We start from the raw sequence: 14,959 nt of genomic DNA, 5'->3' as shown, positions 1-14,959 counted from the left end.
AAAGCAGTTGCAACCAAAGACAAAAACTAGGTACCGCTGTCTTTCTCACTCTTCCTCAGCTTGGACATGGGGCTTTTCAAGTCCTAGTGTAGTGTGAGCAGAAACTAATGACTATTCTGCGAGGCAAATAAGCATGTATGCATACATGTAAATTATATGGTGAACCAGATGCCCTTCTCCAGACAGCTTTCTGAAAAATGACTTCATGTAGGAAAGCTGTATTTTTCGTGTCTGGCTCCTGAACATTGTTTTTCAGTTACATGGTACTTTCTGTAACTAGCAAAAAAAATTCAGGCACAAGAATATAGTGTGTGTTTGTTCCATGAAGACCTGGGAGGACCATTTTGATATTTTGCGAAAAAAATAATTAAAAATGAAAAGCTCATTTAATTCCAGTCCAGCTATTTATACCTCTTGCACAAACTTAAACATAACAAAAAATGCAACCTAACTCATGAAGCAAAGGAGCGTCTTTGCCAAGTGTAATATTTGTGTTTGGAAACATGGTCTATACTGTATGAAGCAGTAGCCTTCTAACTGCCTCCAAGGTTTCTTTTGGCTGATGTTTATCCAAATAGTCCTGCTTTTCATTCATTTTAATGGCTGAAAGGGAGCTGAATATTTTTACACTGTGAGACTGGCATAGCTCAGTCTTCTCTTTTGGCTGGCGCCAGATGCCCTCCTCCTCTCAGCCAGGCGAGCATGGTTCAGTGAGCCCCACTGTGTGCCGACAGTGGGCTGATGTGTGCAGCCCTGATGCACAAATGCCTGTCCGTTCTGCCACTCCTCAATCACATCCCAAAATTTTGCACACTGGTGTCTCTTATTCTACCTTTGATTTTGCCCTGTGTGTCCTGCAGATCTGGCACGGTGGAAACCAGAGAGTCATGGCACCCTTGTTTAAAGAAGGCAATGCCCTTCGCTGTCACGGCCGTGGGCGACTTGAGCAAAACCACTGGGTGTGGGAGAAGCATTTGCACTGGTGCCACCAGGGAGGGGAAGGAAGTTTGGAAAGTTTGCAACCGGGAAGGATCAATGGGCTCCTGCTCTGAATATGATAGTGGTCAGGCAAAGTGGGAAATGTATTGTCCTTGCCTTTTAACTACCTGATGTGGTAAAATGTGGACACTTCCTTACGTTGTTAGTGAGGCCTGAGTCTTTGTCACTCTTTTCTCCTCTAGAAGAGGTTAGCAAATAATCCCAGCTCTTTTTTCCTGTCTTTGAGTTCTCTTTTTAAAATAATAATGAATAATAATAATCAAAGCCAACAGATGTATTGTTGTCTGGAGTACCGGACAGTATTTAAACCTTCTCACTTGGGTAAACTTAATTAGAGACCTGCATATGACGTTAAACACATGCCTAAATGACTGCAGGACAAGCTTTCCAAATCCTTGCTGTGAAGAGCCCAAGAGGTCATGATGTATTTCAAGAGTTCTCTTAAAAACAAAATAACTAAACTTTTGGGAATGGTACAATTAGCAATAAGGTACAATTGCTACACAAAGCAGTGGGAGCAAGGAGCAGTGAAGACATGAGTCATTGAAATGTGAGTCAAAGAGGCATATTAATCATGGAAAGTTTGGAAGAAACAAAGACCAAGCCACATTTCTCTCTCTGCTTTTCCCATCTGTCAGTTATATAGCATGTTACCGTAGGCCTCACTGGTCCTGACACTGTCACAGCAGCCATTTCTTCATCTGGATGAGTTGTTCCTGAAAAATGCAGCTGGCACAGGCCACTCTTATTTTTCACACAAGGAATGCAGGTCTTCCTGTTCCACATATTTTTCTTCAATGAGTGTAGTTATTGTTGTCACTGAGAGAAATATCCTCTGTCTGTCTGCTAAAATACTTGAGAGGGGGAGATAAAGCATGAAATCTTTTTGTTGTGGCTGAGGATTTCCTCTGCAAGCCTCCACATCAGTGATTCACTGCTCTTTTCCAAAAGAAATGCAAAGCTGGGATAGGTACTAATTACGATTTGCAGTCCTGGGCAAAATTCTCAGCTGGTGCAACTCAAGAGTTCACTGGCATCTATGAAGGAGATTTAGGCTGGCCTTGCTGGTCAGAGCTCCAGTATGTGCCACCTGCTCATGCTGCTCTGGGCTCAGGGATGTGCTGCCATGCAGCCTTGGAAATGCTGCTCGGTGCCGTTGGCACTGAGGGGCATGGCCAGGTGTGGGGCATCGTTTGTGCTGTCGCCTTTGGTGTTTGCATGGCAAAGCTCGAGGCATCACCTGGCAAACTCTCTTTGGAAGTCACCTGCCAATCCATGTCACAGCGTGGAGTCTGTTTTTGTATTTTTTTGTTTTGGTGCAAGAAAGCTATGCAGCTGATGGACTCATGATAAATTTTGGCAGGGTTGAAGCTAAAAAACAGAGGCAAGTGTTCTGATTTTTCTCTAAACTTTGAGCTATTGTTCATCTGGGCAACCTTTTGTGTATAAAATGAAGGCGGAGATCTGTGTTTTGGGGGAGAGCCACATTATGGATAAGTGCAAAGGAATTCTGCCACAGCTTTGCTACAAATTATATGTTGTCTGACAGATTTAACAATATCACAAAGTTCATCAAGAACAGGAACACTTATTTTCCTATCTTTTTCTGCCAGCAAAATGAACAAGCGATTTAGCTTCCTTAAAGAAATTCCATCTGGTAGCTGTGCCAGCTCTGTCTTCCTCATGTTCATGTGCGTTTGCTTTCTTCCAGAGTCCCAGATGGATTTCTGAAAATGTCACAGGGTTGCCAAAATGCATCTGAAGACACATATCATCAGTATGCACGAATTGTAAAGAATGCAGCCCCTGGAGCGATATGTGATTTCATCAAAAGTGACTTTCCAGCTACGCTGAAACCTTTCATGTCTCTTGTGCAATCTGCAATGCTAAAGCAAACAATTTGAGTGCCAGATTGTCATAAGTCTCCGAATACTCCAACTTATTAAAGGGCCACAATCTTATAAACTCAGAGAAAATATGAAATCTCAAAGAAGATTATAAAAAATATAAATACACCCAGGTAGATATAATCATTTTCTCTACAACAAAACAAAACTCCCACACCCAAACACTTTTAAACTTATCAAGGATTTTTAATTAAAGCACCAAGGTATACTTGCCAAACCTGTGGGTTTCTGGAGCCCTTGGGCCACATTTTTTGTGTGGTGCTGTGCTACTGGTGGCATTGGTGGAATTTATTATTTTAGCACCTCACCTGGGAAAGAGGAAGAAGATACTGGATTTTTGATGGAGCTGTACAGTGTTATTGCCTATTTTTTGTTTTGGATATGGCAGCCTATATAATCTGAAAATAATAAAAAATAACAGAGGAGAAAGTGGATTCTGCATGAGATACGGAAAGTTTTCAAAGGGATGGGGTGGCAGTAGGCAGGTGTACTCTGTAGTGTACGTTGAAACTGAAACAAGTGCAGGAGTTTGTTGGAGCTGGGGTGCACAGGGACAGAAATGTGTACACAAAAGTGTACTCTTGCAGAGAAACCCCCATGGATTTGGGCATCACATTTCAAGCAAAATTAGAAGTGAGGAAGTGAGAAGAGAGCAAGAGCAAGCCTAGGAGAGACAAGAGTCAGGGCTTGGTGCAGTAACAACCTCCAGCTACGCAGAGGATGGCTGCAAGGATAAAGGGAAGCCATTGCCCTCCATGTCTGTTAACCACAGAAAAGGGTGCATGGCCTTCGAAGCAGAAAGGAAGGAGGCTCATGTGAAACCTTGCTGGTGAGGAAGATAGGTTGCTCAGGTGTAGAGTAAAACCTCCGCTGGCGGAAACTTCTCAAAATATATGGAACAAATCTCTGCTAGAAACACTGTGTATGACCTGCTTTAAGGCAGGACAATGGACTGGACTTCCTTGTGAGGGTCACTGGAGCCCAATTTTCCTCTCTTTAGTAGCACTGCTGCAGCCACTGACTGCTGTTGTGGTGCCTTATTATAGTGTATAAAAGAGGATGACATCTCAACACAGGGATTTCGATATGGTGCCTGCATTTTTTCCTCCTCTCTCCTTTTCCAGATTTTGGGAACAAATCTTAAATGCTTGTCAAGTTTCAAGACAACAAATTAAGTAGGTCACATCATAACTTTGCCAGCTAATTTATTTTAAAAGAGTAAACCAGTGATGAATTTCATACAGTCTGATGTCTTTTTCAGTAAAGGCACCATCTTCTCTTCAACTCAGTTTACAGTGTTAGGAGGTCAATATTTTCATGGCACTTTTCTTCAACTTAAAAGGAGATTTTTGTGAAGACGCTTCAGTCTCTCTCTTTCTTTTTTTTCTTTAAACAAATTAGGAAGGGGTTTTTTTTGTGTTCAAAGGCAGTTCTTATGTTCTGGTTGGAAACTTCCTTTTTTTCTTGCTGAGGATTTCAGCTGGATCAGCTTCCTGAATTGAATTACTGAATTAACACCAGGGTGAACACAAGGGCTGGCAGGAGAGAGGCAGTGAGCACATCTGGCTGAAGGCAGGGGGTAAGGAAAAGACACAGGACAGTCTGGGTGAGGAGAACAAAGCGGATCTGACCCCTGGTCGATTTTCCGAGGGTCTACCTACACCACGAAAGGAGCTCACAGCCGTGGGGTTGAAACTTGTGAGCAATGGCAATGTAAAAAGCACAGCTGTCCCCGGAGCTGATTTTAAGCCGTAACCTTTGTTTTCCTTCCAGACCCAGTGGGGACACGAGCAGGTCCCTCTCTGAGGTCGAGACATCTCTGCTGCTGCAGCAGCACCTGCAAGTGTTTGCTCCTGCTTTCCTCCCCTGCCTCGGTGCTGCTCCACCACTTCTTTTTCCTAAGAAAAGCCCATTGCTCAGACTGAATGCAGAAGAGAGGCAGGATCCACTCCTGGTGAGAGGCTGCTCACCCCACTGCGGCTCCTGTGGTCAGGCAGGTGTTTGGTCCTGGCAAAGGCTTTGCAATCTGCTGAGTGGAGGGGGGGATCAGAGAAATGCTGCCCAGCTTGAGCCAGGACGTGCTGCAGCCCTCGATTCTGTATGTTTTGCACCCTGCAGTCAGTGCTGTTTGCAGTCTGCTCACTGGTGAAGGTGTCCTGTGCCAAGAGCTTTTGTTGGTGGAGCTTTCTGAGTGCTCATTCCTCTTCCTCTCCCTTCCCTTTTCCCGACTTATCTTCTAAAAGGAGCTAGGGGACAGGGGCAGTGAGAAGGTGGGTTGGGAGTTGGTGTTGTTGGAAAGGCAGGGGGAGACAGCACCGTATCCAAGTGAGGTAGATGGAACTCACAGCTCCCCTTTTTTTGGCCAAATCCTGGCTAGCAGCAGAGCGAGCTTTATAGCTGGTGTTGCAGGGGAGGTGGTGTGCCAGTGTGTCCCCACCACTGCGTCCATGCCACACCTTCTGTTTGCTTTGCTGCTCTGTGGCTGATTTGTGGCCAATACCTGCACAGGCCACCTGCCTGAGCCCTCGCTGGCACCAGGTGGGAGGTGATGGATGGGGGCTATGGCCCAACGGCCTGCCCGTGCCCATCAGAAGGGCTTTGCCAGACCCAAGCAATCCTCCGTGAAGAAAATGCATGTCCTCTGTGCTTTCAGCATATGCATGCTTATACAACTGGCTTTGTGACTCATCCTTTTGGCTTCTGCGATTGCATTTAATAAACTGAAGGCTGAGGTTTCACCCCGCAGAGAACAAAGCCCTCCTGGATGCAGGATGGCATATCATCAAGCCACCCTGCGAGCGGTGCATTCCTGAGAGCTGCTGAGAGCAAACGTCTGCGCTGTCTGCGTGCACCCTGTTTTGTACTGCTCGAGGCGCAGGGGATTTGTGCGTGTGCTGCTTTGACGCGTGGAGGGTGTTTAATGTGGGTACAGGCCTCTGCCTTGCACAGAGGTAGCTGCTCAGTTTCTGTCTAAACTGATGGTGGAAATGAGACATAATCACTGAGATCTTAGAAAGTCTCAGGGTTAAAACCACTCTTGTTCCAGTGATCTTCCCTGTTAGTGCTTACGCCTTTAGAAGTAAGATGGAGATCTATGGGAAAGTGATTTACAGTCTGTTCCCAGTTTTGCCACAGGCCTTCCTCTCTGACTTTGACCAGGTTGATTCTTTTGACACGATGAGTTTCCCTAAAAATCGTGAGGATAATAGTAATTTTCATGCTTGAAAGCTCTGGGGAAAACTAGCTCATGAATATTTGTAGTAGCTCAGACTCCTGAGAGGGACTTAGAGAGGTTTTGTGTTGTGGCGTAGAAATGTGCTATGGAGAGCATTGCAAACCATACAGGGTATGGTTGTGGTCCTGCTGCCTAAGCCTGCCTGTCCCACCTGGAGTTGTGTAGGGGCCTTCTGTTGCTCGTAAGAAACATCGGCAGATAACTGAATTTGTTTTGAACATAATGCTCATGTGAGAACAGCTGTATTAGTGGAAAGGCTCCAGCTCCTTCCTCATTTTCTCTGGAAATTCTGCCCGTGGTGGGGGAATGCTCTCAGGAAGGGGTTATATGAACTTTGCTATATGGGTATAGTTAAGCTAACAGCTCGTAGTCCCCTGAAGCCCTTTAGTTATGTGCCAATAATCTAATGAAGTGTGCATTACCATTGCCTATGGTTATAGGCAAGTTCCTTTGCATGGAAGTACTAAAAAGCCTCACCCATATGTGTTTGTGTGGGCTCACCAAGAAGCAGCACAGTCTTTATGTTTGCTCAGGCTTTGAGCTCTTGGTCTAACAGCACTGGTTACAACTGGCTTTTGCAGTGGGGCTGCTTGTCCATCAGAACTGAACTAGGAGCATCAAATGGTCCCGGTTAGCAATGGTGCCAAGATAGCTGATGCTGTTTCCTTCCTGGAAAAAATCTGAAATAGTACAAAATGTGTAGTGTTTCATTGGCCATTTCCTACTTTTTCCTCCTTCAATGAAACCATGTCACCTTTCTTTCCAAATTTCTTTCATTGCCGGTGTGTAGTGCAGCCTGCATGTGCAAGTAAGGAGCTCCAGTGCTGGGTGAAAGGAACTGGTGGGTTGACAGCAGACATCTGCCCAAGGAGGGAAAGAGCCCATGGTCCCAGCATGGGACCGGCGAGGCCAGATATTGGGATGCTGCTTCGGTTTTGTTACAGGCTCCTCTGTGACCACCAACAACTCTGAAAACTGCCCTCTATTTCCAGTTCCTAAACCATTTGCTTTGCAAAACTATTGCAGAGTTTGATTCACAAAAGTGCGCTGAGGCCTTGGGTGTGAAGTATTATGACAAAAGAAGGCATGCCAGCTCTTTATTACATCTCACGTTTTAAATCATGGAAAATTGGTCTAATATACAATAAAATTAGCATGAAAAGGAATGCTTTCCAATTGCCTGTCAGGATCCCTTCAGTCTTATAACTGTTTTCGTGTGAAGCAATGTGTGTAATGGTTGTTGATAGTTGTTTGTTCCCTTGTTGTCTTGAAGTAGCTGGAAGCAATTTACAAGTTACTCTTGCTCAATGTCTAGGAAGAGAAGAGAATGGAAAATGTTTACTTGTTTCTTTTTGGTAAAGAGTGCATTCCCAAAACAATGGACTTGGCTAAAGATGATTTGAGCCTTGCTATTGACTTTGGACAGTGAAGGATCTGGCCCTTTGTATCCCCACTGCTCGCCATAGGTGGCACTGAGCAGAGACGTGGGTGTCAGACCCATACGCCCGTTGCTGTGCCCGCACGTTTCAGTGTCCACTTGTGCCATTCCCATTAGGGAGAAGGTTGTTATGGAGTCATTATATGAAGGACAGGATCATTTACTGTTTGATAGTGAGTGTTGGTACAGAGTATCTTTCCCTCCAGTGTGCAATACGGTCCCGTTCATTCAACCCACTCCTGCGCTGGCCGTGGCACTGGCCCTTTACTGCCAAAACCAGCATTTTGTTCACCTTGTGCAAATCTGAAGACATTATTCAAACACTTTTTGATCAGTCAGTGTTTGTTTTAACAAGTTATCTTTATGTATGCATGTCTCTTCATTGAATGAGGGATGGCACTTGGAGCTGCAACACAATGATGAAGTTTCTGAGGGTGTTTTAAACTGTACTTTCTCTTCGCAGTCTGTCCAGGGATACCGACCCAATGCTTTGGGGAAGAGATGCGATTGTCTCCCGGGGACTGCATGTCTCCCACAGCATGGAAAGCATCATAGTTTGTTCTTTTTGACTTCCTGCAGACGGTCTAATCATATGAAAGAGCATTGCTCTCCATTTGGTCAGAAGATGTATTCTTAGCTAAGTTTACCTAATGCTTTCCTGATTTGTGTGGTCTTTGCTCTTTTTTTTACCCCCTTGAGCTGGACAACAATGTGATCTTAGTCCAGCAATCAAACATGAAAGAGAGCCCATATGTATAAAGTACCCTCCTCATGCTGGAACTCGTTCAGAAGAGACAAATTGTCTTCATGCAGGAGGTCTGGTTTTGCCTTTTCCCATTAAAAAAAAGAAAAGTCTGGCATGACAATTATTTTGGGAATAGTCAGGGCAATGCAGTGGCCATTGGCAGCGGTGCTGAGCTGCTCTGTCAGACCCAAGAGCTCAGAGATGCAGTGATGCCTGTGTCATGTGCTACCGCATTCACACAAAGCTGAAACGGCAAATTAGCAGTAGGAGGGGTGCCATCACTTGTCCCCTGCACCGCAGGATAAGCAGCAAATGTATTGATGTGGTATCTTTCAGAGGAGGCTTTCAAACTGCTCTCGCTGGTTGCAGTAGCATTCACTGAAGTCCACACCTGGCTTTACCTGAAAAACTCAGCCAGTGAGTAGAAAAACTGGGAGTGCTGGTACGAAGAAGAGCCTGGCAGCTCTTGGCATGATGTGGTGGAGGTCATTTAGCTGTGTGTAGGTCGATAGCTGCTGCTTTTCCTTTTCTTTCTTTTGTTGCTGGACCATGAAACTCTCTGGAAGGCCTTGGTTTTGAAGAGGTTGGAGAGCAGCTATACACCTGCTGAAAGTGGTGGAAAGTTTTGCAGAAGGCAATCTGTGGGAGAAATGGGTGGATATTTTTGGGAGGAAGAAATCTCACAGTTTTTATCAAATTTGCTATTCCTTACTTAGGGGTTCGTTAAAGCGACTTTTATAGCTCATGGTGTAAATACCAGCCCAAAGGTGTCTGATGGACCAGTGGGACTCCCTGGCTTTGCAGATCTCCTCTTCTACAGCCAGATGATCTGGTCTCATCTCCTTTCTAATGCAGGCCAAAGGCCCCCTGACAGTGACTCAGACGTCACAGCTTACCTCTGCTCCTGTGTGCCCTTTTCGTGTGGGTGAGGCCCAGCTTCCAGTGTGGCTGCCTGGGTGCTGTGTCTGTCCCAGGACTGAAATTCAGATTGACAGCGTTGGATCTTGTTGTCTGCTGCACTGCCAAAGTACATAGCTCTCAGGGCTTCCCACCTTCCTGCTCCCCATCAGTGCTGGTGACAGTCAGACATGGAGCACGCTGCTGCTGTCCTTCTGGCTCACAGACTGAATCTGTGGGACAGTCACACCGGCTGCAAAAACAACGCTGTATTTCTAACCAGGCCACCCAACCCAGCAGTGATAGATGTGGTTGTGTTTGAGGCTGAGGTTGGGTCAGCATCCTCTCCCACCTCCACCCTGTGCATCTCTGGTGGCTTTGTGCTCCCTGTCTGCCATGCTAGGAAGACGGGGCCAGATCTCTGCTTCCTTGTGGGAAATGAAGGTGGTTGCAGTGACCCAAGCCAATGCCCCTGCTCTGTTGTGCAGCCAGTGGTCCTGGGACAGGGGCAAACTCTGTGTCCTGGGTGGTTTACAAGAGGGTGAGAGAAAGGGTGTTGACCTCTCGAGCAGAAGCGGCATTAAATTACAGGAATATTGATGGCTGTGCCACTATGGGCAAGGGCAAAACATAGTTATTTGTCAAGGTTAACCACTGCCATCAACCTCTCGCAGACAGCTAAAAGCTGTGGTGCAGTTACCACTGTGCTGTGGCCTCTGTGAACATGAGGCTCTATGGGCTGTTATTCAGGAAAAAGGGCTCAGTAACTTTTCCTCCCCTTACACCTGCTGGCTGGACCTTTTAATTTGGCTTTTCTGGTGTTGTGCACCTAGTGGTGATTAAACACACGGTGAACTAGTTGAGGAATGGGTCTGCGAGTGTATGGCGAGGCGAGGAAAGCCTTCAGCCTGCTGGGGATGTAGGCACTGCTTCAGCATTTCCTTTGCTAGGATTCTTTTCAAGACTTGCTTTGTTCCTTCTGACTTTCCCCTCTCTGAGGCTGTCTCCCTTCAGGATATCATTACCCACATGCTCATTTAAATTTTGGTGACCCTTAATGAAGTTGCTTTGTAACACAATGCACTGTTGTTTCCTCTCCACATTGGCCAGAAGTCATTTCCATTCCTGTCACTGCATCCTCTTTCTCAACCCAAAGAGACTTCTGTTCCTACACTCCTTCTATATGTTTCTGAGGCAGGTTGTACGATGAGGACCGTGTAAGAGAACTGGTGCATTGAATTCACGTCACTATTGCTTTCAGACATGGTTACTGCTGCAGAGGTGGTGGTGGGCCTTGCTGTCTCTCCAAGCCATCACTTGCTGGCATGGCTGGATGCGCTGGAATAGCTGAGACATTTGCATGTGAAACGAAGCTGTGCTTTTGTCTCCTAGTAGGGGCTGGCTTGGAGCTGAGGTGTCGTGTCAGGCTGACTCCTCTATCCATCCGGGGGTGATGGGGACTGCGGCAGTGCTGGGAAGCTGCTTGAGATTTGCCCTCACGCTTCTTTGGCAGGCGGGAGGTGTACGAAGCCAGGCAGTGCCATGGTTTGAAGGTGCTTCCCACTGACTGCCTGGCAGTAAGTGCTGCCGAGAACAGTGGGACGCAGGGATCCCTGTGTACACCTGGTCAAGTATATTTGCACCTTTCCCATCTTCTTACCTGACTTAGAGAGCCCTGCTCAGCCAGATCGGGCTTTTCCCAAGACCAGCTGTGCCCCGGCTGTTTTTTGTGTCTGAGTGATGGCCCCTCAAGAGCTGCCCCTGGGAAAGGGGGATGGTGGCAGTTTTGGCTTTGGGGACAAACAAATGGGTTAAGCACAGCTGTGCAGAGGCAGGACCCAGCCTGGAGGATGATGCTTGGAGTAGGACCCGGTTCCCAAGCCTTCTCTGCTCCCCAAACTTTCTGACTCAAATCCTGCATCAACCACCGTGGAGTGTAGATGCTGCCCCTCACTTCAGGCATGTCTCAAGAGTCATACCAGAGCCCTCCTGAAATCTGTAGGGCGAAGCACTGTTCAGCTCCAGCCAAAGCACTGGTCAGACCTGTAATAAACAGCAAACTCTGACATTTAACACATGTAGTGTTGTTTGCCCAGTTTTGAAAAGGAAGTATTACCTAAGCGCTCCTTTGAAAACTAGAGCCACCCACACTAAGTTTTGTCAGGTTTGGCTGGTTTGACCTGTGTAATATTGCTAGCACTTCCAGAATATAACATTCTGAATCTCTTATAAATTGAGAATTTTCCTGAATGAAAAGCTTCTCTGTGTGTTTAAAAATTCCCCTCAGATCCTGCTTGTGATAAAGAACGAATAAGGAAAGACTTTATAACTCCCTAAACTGATAGTAAATTAGCATAGTCATAAAAGGCCTATGTGGCTTTAGCAGTGCAGCTGAAAAGGAAAAATGAATAAACCTGCCACTCAGAAAGCAAAAGGCAGAGCCGAAGAATCACTGCTGCCAGTTCAGCTTCCCTGTCCTTTTCCCCCTATTCCAGTGCAAAGATAGCCTCAGCCCCCTGTGCAGGCCGAAAGAAAGTGCGCTTCTGTAGGTCCGTTCCTTCAGACACTGCATTCAGTAATGTACTGCTATAAAGTGCATGACTAGAGGATATCCTAAATTAATTTACACGGATATATACATACACGCATGTGTGTATTTTGTATGAAATATGAAACCAGCGATTTCTTTGCCAACCTCCTAATTTGCCTGAAAGAGTGCAGGCAGAATGGAAACTACCCACACATTGTTCCATTAAAAGTTACAAAGGGAAGGGAGGGCAGGACTGGTGACAGAACAACACATGTTCTTTCAGCTGTCACATAAATGCCATGCAGCGAGGCAGCAACGTACACTCACACCAGTTTGCTGGGAAAAGTGTCATCTTTATGCTGGTGCTTACTGCTGGTCTTCTTTCTGCTTGTGCCCCCCCCCCCCCTCCCCGAGCGCTCTGAGCTCCGTCTGTATGGAGGGGAGGGACGCGGCTGTCCTCGTGCCTGTGCAGGTGCATGCAGTGAGCATGAAGAGCTTTGAGCTTGTCCACCTCTGTTTTGCAGCCTTCCACATCTGGATTAAAAAGAGCTAGCCTTGCCACGCCGTTGCCCCTCGCCTGGTATCAGACTGTTGTGTGGATGATTGTGTGGAACCTGCACAGTAACTTTGCCTGGGTGGGTTACGAATGGGCTCCCTGCCCTGCCAGCTCCTTGACCCTGCTAGCAATGGCACTTGCCACGTTTGGGAAGGGCTTCTGTGTAGTCTGTTCAGCCTGAATGTGAGTAATTTTCTCCAAGGATGGATGAGTGCGTGACTGCTGCTGAGCGTAAGCCAAGGCAGTGCCGCCCAGCAGGCACCCACTGCAGCGAGCCACGCTGGCTGCTGGGTGGCTCCAGGACCACCTTGGCGGAGAACACAGGAGAGGGAACAAAAGGGAGGCCTGAGGGAGTGCCTCAGGCAGCTCCCCGGGCGTCACCACGAGGTGCAGCTGCTCCCTCGCTGCCCTCCTGCTGCCAACTGGGAAGACCACCACAGGTCAGCAACTGCGGCGTTAGGGCTCTTGGCAGCCTGGCTGCGCATCCCCTTACTAAACGGCTCACACACATACTGCAATCCCCTGCAATGAAGCAGCAGGGAAAGATTACTCTTCCCCCTCTCCCAGCTTTGACTTGCCTGACCCCAACTCAGCTGAAAGTGTCACGTGCATCAGTTATTCAATACAACCAACCTTACAATCTCAATGAAAATGTTATGGCAGTACAAGGCAGTCCTATGAACTCTAGCATTTTTTTGCAAGAATGCATTGTGTTGACAGTGCTAACCATTTTGCACAGCGGGGGGGTGGTGGTGGAATGCAGCTGGTAACTAATGCAGGACTGTGGAGATTCGTGAATGTGTGTATGTTTTTGTTTTTTGCTGTATTGTCCTGTAGCCCATATGCATCACTGCGGGTTGTGTTAGTGGAACTTCGCTGCTCAGCAGATGTCCAGGCAATATAAAGCCTGGCCCACTCATCCTTTTAACCATCAAAGGTACACAATCAAGCCGCTAATGGCTGCCTTGGGGCACTGTCCACACGTCTTTCTCAGCAGCAGTGCCAACTTCAGGCATTCCCACCAACCCGACTCTGAAGCTGTGCGGTAATCTGTATCTGTTGAATGCTTGGGTTAAAAATAACTTGGATGACTTGACCGGTTCCTTGTGCTGCACCAACAGCTGTGCTTGCCCAAAAGAAAGGGAGTGCAGAGGAACGAGAGGCCAGGAGGTGAAAACACCCTACTCTGGCTTTGCTGATGAGAAATAGGTGGATAGAACTGCTCAGACATGGAGAGGTTGCTGTAAAGTCTGTATTTTAAGCTTCCTTTTGGGAAGCAGGATGGCGACCGGTGGGGGACTCTGAGGACTTCTCAGCGTTGAGGCCACGAGCCCTGTTTCGTTCTGCTTGTTTCAATCCCCCTCATGTCTTTGGTTGGGTCTTCCAGTATGCCCATTCCGTGGTAACTTCGAAACATAACCACAGCTTGTTCTAACTACTGACCTGTGTCTAGGAACGTAAGACCACAAACCCTGCCTCAGGTCTTATTCTAATATGAAGTGCTCCATATTTAAGAGACTGAGCCAAATTTGGCCATGGTAAGCTCCAGCACCTTCCTAAGGACTACTACACAGTCATTCCAGGCACAATTTTAGTCGTTGGAAAGGAGATACAGAAAAAGCAGCCCAGCCCTGAATGGAACATAATTTACTACAAAATAGGCCTGACTGTTTTTAATAAAGACTGTTGCTTAAAACCACAGAAGTGCGAATACTCTGTGCTCCAGGACTGGTCCTATGAAAAAAATGATAGGTCCTTATCAGTGGTTATTAGGCTCCTTGAGAGTTTCTACTCTTGGCAAATTATGCGTAGTAACACTTGTAACTTTGTGCGTCATTTCTTTTATTAGAATAATTTTTCCTCTTCCCTGACACTTTTTTACGCTCATCATTAATGGTGTAGTAGCATTTCTCAATAGCACCAAAATTTACTAATCCATAAACTGCGGGGATGTGTCTTGTATTTCAAGAATTGTGACTGCCCTCTCATCGCCTCCGCAGGGAAACTGTAGACTGTTGTTCCCCCCACACTGCTGAGTGACGTGAAAAGCAGAGCTGTCTCCCCCATGTTGCAGAAAATACCTGTCTTCCCTATTAAGTGACCGATCCTGGAACTGCTTGTGCCTTTCATCCATCTGCTGTCAATTTAACTGGCTCCGCTAGCTAATGGCTCCTTATGACCTTGCAAGAATTTACAAAACCTGGTTTCTATAAAAACTAAGGGGCGATCCCCATATTTACCCTCTTGCTCAACTAACCATGTTTTGTTACTACCAGCTAGTGCTAAAATATATCCATATCTCCCCCCACCTCCGACTCCAGCCCGCATCTGGGAAGAGCCGATGACTTGGCCAAGACTTCCAGCTGCTGCAGTTACCTCAGCAGATCAGTTGCTGTTGTGTACAGGCAGTAGCTTTGCCTGGACCACTGTCTCTGGAAATGTGAAGCCTAAGTACAGCACTGAGGCTCTGCAGCCTGTCCGACTAGGTCTGACAGAGCCGGGGAGAGCCTTCGCACTGCACACAACACATGTTTGGTCAGAGTGGGTGTCCAAGGCCCAGGCTACTTTTTAATCCCTTAGTTTGCACCACCTGGGCAGACCAACGCAAGCCTGGCGCTTCCCAGAGTCAGCAGAATTATTATGCGTATGTTA

This window comes from Opisthocomus hoazin, chromosome 2 (genome assembly GCF_030867145.1).
Source record: "Opisthocomus hoazin isolate bOpiHoa1 chromosome 2, bOpiHoa1.hap1, whole genome shotgun sequence".
In the NCBI taxonomy this organism is placed as follows: domain Eukaryota; kingdom Metazoa; phylum Chordata; class Aves; order Opisthocomiformes; family Opisthocomidae; genus Opisthocomus; species Opisthocomus hoazin.
The sequence above is the reverse complement of the archived record's forward strand: the minus strand, read 5'-3'. Positions refer to the sequence as shown.